This window comes from Myotis nattereri (assembly GCF_964212035.1).
Source record: "Myotis nattereri genome assembly, chromosome: X".
NCBI classification, from domain to species: Eukaryota; Metazoa; Chordata; class Mammalia; order Chiroptera; family Vespertilionidae; genus Myotis; species Myotis nattereri.
In genome coordinates, this window is record NC_138078.1 from 43,373,548 (window position 1) to 43,380,205 (window position 6,658).

General features: G+C 41.4%; 1 long non-coding RNA gene across 1 annotated transcript; it reads right to left on the bottom strand.

Moving 5' to 3' along the window:
• Positions 1 to 2,040: 2,040 nt before the first annotated feature.
• On the bottom strand, positions 2,041 to 6,421 carry LOC308510786. Its single transcript, XR_013995433.1, has 3 exons — positions 5,939 to 6,421; positions 3,032 to 3,288; positions 2,041 to 2,504 (listed from the first exon to the last, which is right to left on the bottom strand). It is a non-coding gene; the product is annotated as an uncharacterized lncRNA (long non-coding RNA).
• Positions 6,422 to 6,658: the final 237 nt, after the last annotated feature.

Consider the following 6,658-nt stretch of genomic DNA (forward strand, 5'->3'; position numbering starts at 1 on the left):
GTCACAAGCCCCCAACTGCTCTGAACTCCAGTTCCAGGAAGTCTCTGGGAACCCAGGACTCATACAAGGAGAAACTGCACTGTCTGGTGCAGGCAGAACTCGGAACTTGAGGGCGACTTTCCCTCAGAGGTGCTTGCAGCAATTACCGGGGCACTGAGACGAGGGGCCCCTTAGGGCAGGGCTGAGGATCAGCCATAGGTGCTTGCTCCACCCTGTTGATTTCCTGAGACCCCGCCCCACCCAGGCTGCGGCAGAGGCTTTTGCATATGAATGCCCTGGCCCTTTGCAATCTGAAAATTACCTAACAAATTGCAGCTGGGCCAGACAGACCCAGAACTTCCAAGAGAAGGCCCAAGGCCCCACAGCAGCTTGCATTGCTTCACAGCTGGGCCTCATCTGGGCACCTCCTAACCCCCAAAAAAGGAAGGGTAATCTGCAGATCTCTTCGTAGCTCCTGCTGGGTAGCCTCTGGCAGAGGCTAAATTAGCACCTCCTTAGATCCAAGAGCCAGTGTACCCAGTGGTCAGAGTGGGACCATCCAGATTACAACTCCTCATATCCATAAGGGACACACTCAGGGGACAGACTCAGTGAGCACCAAAGCCCTACTGAAGCAAGTCTTTCCCGAGAAGGGTGTCTTCAGCACAGAAGTTCTCCCACTGCAGACACAGATGATTCTCACAGCCAATTGGCCTGGAGGTCAATTCCTCCCAGTGATACCTATAACAATCAAGGCTTAACTACAACAATACTGTGCACAAAGCCCACAGAGGGGAGCACCAAGAGTGTCCACCTCAGGTAATTGAGGAGGCTGAGCCACTGCGCCCTATAGGACACCTAGCACACAAAGCCACTCTACCAACACAGGGAAGCATAAAAAATGTGGAGACAAAGAAACAGGTCACAAATGACAGAAATGGAGGAAAGCAAATGACTGGATATAGAGTTCAAAACCACACTTTTAAGGTTTTTCCAGAATTTTCTGGAAACCTCCGCTAAATTTAGTGAGACCCTGCCCTGGAAGATATGAAAAAAGACCAACTAGAAATTAAGCATACACTGACTGAAATAAAGAATAATATACAGAGATCCAACAGCAGACAAGAGGATCCCAAGAATCAAGTCAAAGATTTGAAATACAAAGAAACAAAAAATACCCAACCGGAAAAACAAAGAGAAAAAAGAATCCAAAAATATGAAGATAGTGTAATGAACCTCTGGGACAACTTCAAGCATACCAACATCAGAATTATAGGGGTGCCAGAAGAAGAAAGATCAAGATATTGAAAGCCTATTTGAAGAAATGATGACAGAAAACTTCCCCTATCTGGTGAAAGAAATAGACTTACAAGTCCAGGAAGCACAGAGAGCCCCAAACAAAAGGTCCAAAGAGGACCACACCAAGAAATATCATAATTAAAATGCCAAGGGCAAAAGACAAAGAGAAAATCTTAAAAGCAACAAGAGAAAAAAAGTCAGTTACCTACAAGGGAGTACCCATAAGACTGTCAGCTGATTTCTCAACAGAAACTATGCAGGCCAGAAGAGAGTGGCAAGAAATATTCAAAGTGATGAATGCCAAGAACCTACAACCAAGATTACTTTACCCAGCAAAGCTATCATTCAGAATTGAAGGTCAGATAAAGAGCTTCACAGATAAGAAAAAGCTAAAGGATTTCATCACCACCAAACCAGTATTATATGAAATGCTGAAAGGTATTGTTTAAGAGGAAGAAGAAAAAGGTAAAGGTAAAAATTATGAACAGCAAATACATATCTATCAACAAGTGAATCTAAAAATCAAGTGAATAAAAAACCTGATGAACAGAGTAAACTGGTGAATATAATAGAACCAGGGGCATAAAAAGGGAGTGGACTTACAATTCTTGGGAGTAAAGGGGTTTGGGGGTATAGGATGAGACTGGACAAAAATCGTACACCTATGGATGAGGACAGTGGTAGGGGTAAGGGCAGAGGGTGGGGTGGGAACTGGGTGGAGGAGAGCTATGGGGGGAAAAAAGAAGAACAACTGTAATAATCTGAACAATAAAGATTTAATTAAGAAAAAATAAAATAAAATAAAGTCATGTGGGAGTTCTTTTGAAAAGTAGAATTAATACAATGGGATAAAGTACAACCTGTGCATGATACCTCATGCAGATGGCTTATAACATTTAGATGCATCTGAATGGGGCCTGAGAGGAGTACAAAGGGATCAAACACACAGGCAGTAGCAAACACTGTCTTATTCAGAGTTCCTCATAGAGCAGAAATGGAACTATTTGAGGTATAATTAAAACTATACCATTTTATAGGTGCAAGTGCAGCAGCTAATTTCCACTGCATACTTTGAAGAAGCCAACTGTCACGTTGTAGTTGAGGCCCAACAAATTCTCCTCCATGCCATGAGATGGAGTGATTTTCTTCAACATATCGATAGGATGCATTCTCTTTCCATTTAAGGGTGCGGTTATTACTATACAGAGACCCATAAGGGCTCCAGTCTATAAAGAAAAAATTGTTATTAAGTTTGCTGTTGGTAGGATAATTACTATAACAGTCTTGCCAATTAACTTCTTCCTCAGTGGGATCCCATTCATAAGACCTTTTACATAATGGCTTAGTGGGGGGCGGGGGGGGGGGGCTTAGCACACTTACATTTTCTGCACCTTTCCCCAGAGCAAGTAGAGATAATAAACGTATTTGAGTTTTTTATTCCTTGTCCTTTGGGGTCCAAGCTGGCCAAAAACCTTTCTTTAATTTTACACACAAGGGAGCAGTGGCTTGATTTAGAGTCATACAAAAGGGAAGCTGGGTGGCAACACCTGTGTAATTATACCTTGCTCATATGCTTCCTTGCCCCACCTGTGGTCCTCCTGGATGACCAAGATTTTTGGTATCATTAGTAACTATATTAGGTGGAGGATCAGCCCATGTAAGGGGTCTTACCCATGGTGGGTCAGAAACATAAGTCCAAAATACCTCCCCATTTGCCCCTGGTAGCATTACCATACAGCTGATTACTACTAACATGGCAAGAAGGATGTTCTCAGGTGTTCCTGGGCTCCTGGTCACTTCTGGGCTCCTTGCTGTCCACTTCGTCCTCTTCCCACTTCTTCAGTGGGCTGCTTGGGATCATTGCTATCTGTGGGCTGGGCAGTTGATTACCTGCAGCTGTAAGGCGTGGCTCCAGATGTGGACTCCTCTTTCAATTGGCCAGTTCCTCTCTCAGGTCCATGTTGAAGGTAATATTTCTTGCAGGGATCCACACAAGCTTTGATAAATTTTCTAGAAATATATAAACATCCTCAACCAAATGGTAAGAGGGAATTTCATATAAATTAGATTTGAGATCTTTTTATTTAACTAGACCATTCTTCTTTTTGGCCCACCTTGACACCAATGCACTTTTACAGGTGTCCAGCCATAGGCATTACAAGTGAAAATCAATTATAAATAACAATTTTAAAATAATTTAGGCTTAATGCAATATTCTTTTTTTTTTTTGAATGAATAAATGAACCTTTATTGAGGTCCTCCTATGTACCAGGGATGTGCCAGGAATGTTTAAGAGTATTACTTATTTTTTTTTAATATATTTTATTGATTTTTTACAGAGAGGAAGGGAGAGAGAGAGTTAGAAACATCGATGAGAGAGAAACATCGATCAGCTGCCTCCTGCACATCTCCTACTGGGGATGTGCCCGTAACCCAGGTACATGCCCTGACCGGAATCGAAAATAGGACCTTTCAGTCCACAGGCCGACGCTCTATCCACTGAGTCAAACCAGTTTGCAAGAGTATTAATTATTTTAATCCTCATACTTTGTGAGGTACGGATTTTTTTTATTTTTTTTTATTAAATCTTTATTGTTCAGATTATTACATTTGTTCCTCTTTTTTTCCCCCCATAACTCCCCTCCTTCCAGTTCCCACCCCACCCTCCGCCTTCACTCCCCACCCACTGTCCTCATCCATAGGTGCACGATTAATGCAATATTCTTACAGGAGATTATTCCATTATTCCCCTATATTGTATTAAAAATTATATAAAGAGCCTTTTGAAAAAAATTTAGTGCAGTCTTGATGACTTTAGATTTAATTTCTTGTATAGAGATATGACTGCTTTGGATTTATTGAATGCTAAATAATTATTATTATGAGATGAACCATTAATAAAAATTTTAATTAATATTTCAGGAACAGTTTCCTGTACAGTACAATTAAATCTTCTTGGATATTCATTCATTTCAATTAGCCAATTTAAATTAATTAGAAATAAAGCTCATTAGTTAACTTTACTCGTCTTTGTGGACAGTAAATAACACTAATTGGATTACTGCTATAAGTCCCTTTAAGTACTTTGACATAAGCTATTTAACTTTTGTTTAGGGAGGGAAAATATAAATCATTAACCTTTAATTGTCCTTAGTTTAAGGAAAGCAGGGTTTTCTAAATGACTTCAAACCCCTTGGCATTTATATTTTTTAAGATAGTTGTAAATGTGAGTCAAGAAATTAGAAAAAATGACTTTGTGGGTTTGTGCATACACTTAACAATAACTTTTCATGACATTCAAGGCATATATATTTAAATAAAAACATTGCTATTAATAAATTGATTTCCCTTTTTATTTATTTATTTGGCAGAATTTCCTTACGCAATCAAGCATATTGTATTGGTCTAATTTAGATATTTCTTTTTTGGGAGAAGGAATAAATCCTTTTGTACTATCTCAGGGCCCTTTGAGATGCACAAAATCTGTCCTTCAATTATATTCTTGAAATATTACATTCGGAAAAATTGCCAAATATATATCTAATTTAAAAATTATTAAAGCTTAAAACAGTTCTTAACATTAAAGGATTTAGTCTTGACCATGGAATCAATTACTTTTAATTTGGTCATTGAATTTTTCATATGATATACCATGAATGTCAGAAAAACTGCTGGGAGAAACACGTTAATTGCTTGCCCATTTTCTCGCTGCATAGCTGTGGTCACCTTCAGAGAATTAAAGATAACCTTCCTTTAATATTTATGGTGACTGCTATTAATAATTAGATTTAATGCCTGAATAATATTCTTCATTTTACCCAGTACCTTTCAAGAATGTTTTTATCTACAAGCTTTTTAAGAAATACGAGCTTCTATTGTCGGCTTTTATTAAAGCCAACTGCTTTAAAAACATTGGTCTATCACATAACTGAAATTACAAGACCCTGGCTAAATTATAAAGCTAATTTATTAAGCAATCAGAACAAGTATCTTCATAGAAAAAATAAATTTGCCAGACAAGCATGCTTTTGCCCCATCTGTGTTTCCGTAGCAAAACTTTCGCTTTAACTCCGCCTTAAAACTCCACCCCTGAAATCCCATCCTGCCTCAGTAAGCAGACATTCCGTTTGTGATGGGCTAATTCAGGAGGAGGGGCGAGCCTTTGCTGTTTCAAGTTGGCAGCCTTGTGCCACTCTGTCCAAGATGGCGGCCACGCTGTGCAGCAGGAAGATTGAAAAGATTAAAAAGATTAAAAGGACATCCTTCCCGGTTAAAAGGGGAACTTGCTTATCAGTACATTTGGTTAAATTACAGAATTAATCCTCCTTTCTGATTAGACTTAGCTTGAAAACTCACTAGAATCATATTACCCTTTTTACGACGAGACAAAATTTTAGACATTAACAGTACACATTCTAAACCAGTGGTTCTCAACCTTAGCTGAACATTAGAATCACCTAGGAATCTTTTTAAAATCCTGATTTCTGGGCCTCATCCTCCGGAAATTCTGTTTCTTTGTTATGGGGTGGGGCCCCAGAAATCAGAATTTTAAAGATTCCCAGGTGATTCTAATGTGTAGCCAAAGTGAGAACCACTGTTCTAAATGAACAAACTCAATCCTATATTGCAGATACTCCATAAGGGAAAATCAGACACTCACGCTTGCGTCCCCGAGAAACAGCCTGCAGCCAGCGAAACTGCTGGAAACGGGAGGAGGGGATTTTAAAAGGGCATCTTTTTTTCCTTGGAAGCCTTTCTGCGCAGGTTTGGGAACGCAGAGAAATCCAAGCTTGCCAGAAACGCAGGGAATTCCCCAGCCTCAGTTGCACCACCCCAGCCGGGGGTGCCCCTGGTGAAAGGAGCATGGGAGACTAGCCGGATGCGGCGTGCGTTTGGCGGTGGGAAGGAAGGTGGGGGACAAGGGCAGCGCGCGAGTGTGTCCGGCCACAGCGGGGGAAAGCATCATCCATGAGCCAGCCGCCTCGAGAGTCCCTGCCACTGGCCCCAGGAAGCGATGCCTCTCCCCAGGGCAGCCCACTTCACGTGGCGCACACTCCCGCTCTCCGCCACTGCACTAAAAAAGAATAAGCAGCAGCGGCGTTCGCTCTTGCCTCCTCCTGGCTTCAATGGCACCGCCGCCGTCTGTGCAACGTGGAGAGACTCTAGGCACGGTGTTAGGGTGTTATGTCAGAGAGAGCCCAGGATCGGATACATGCAGACATGTGGCGAGATAATGGACTCCCCCTGGCATTTCTGGCAGATCAGCATGCCAGGCACAGATACTGGCTTCTCCCTGAATCAACACCGACTGCCACACAGATACTGGCTCATTCCTGAATACCTTGCTGACCCCCTGCAGCTGAAACTTCCTCAGCTGAAT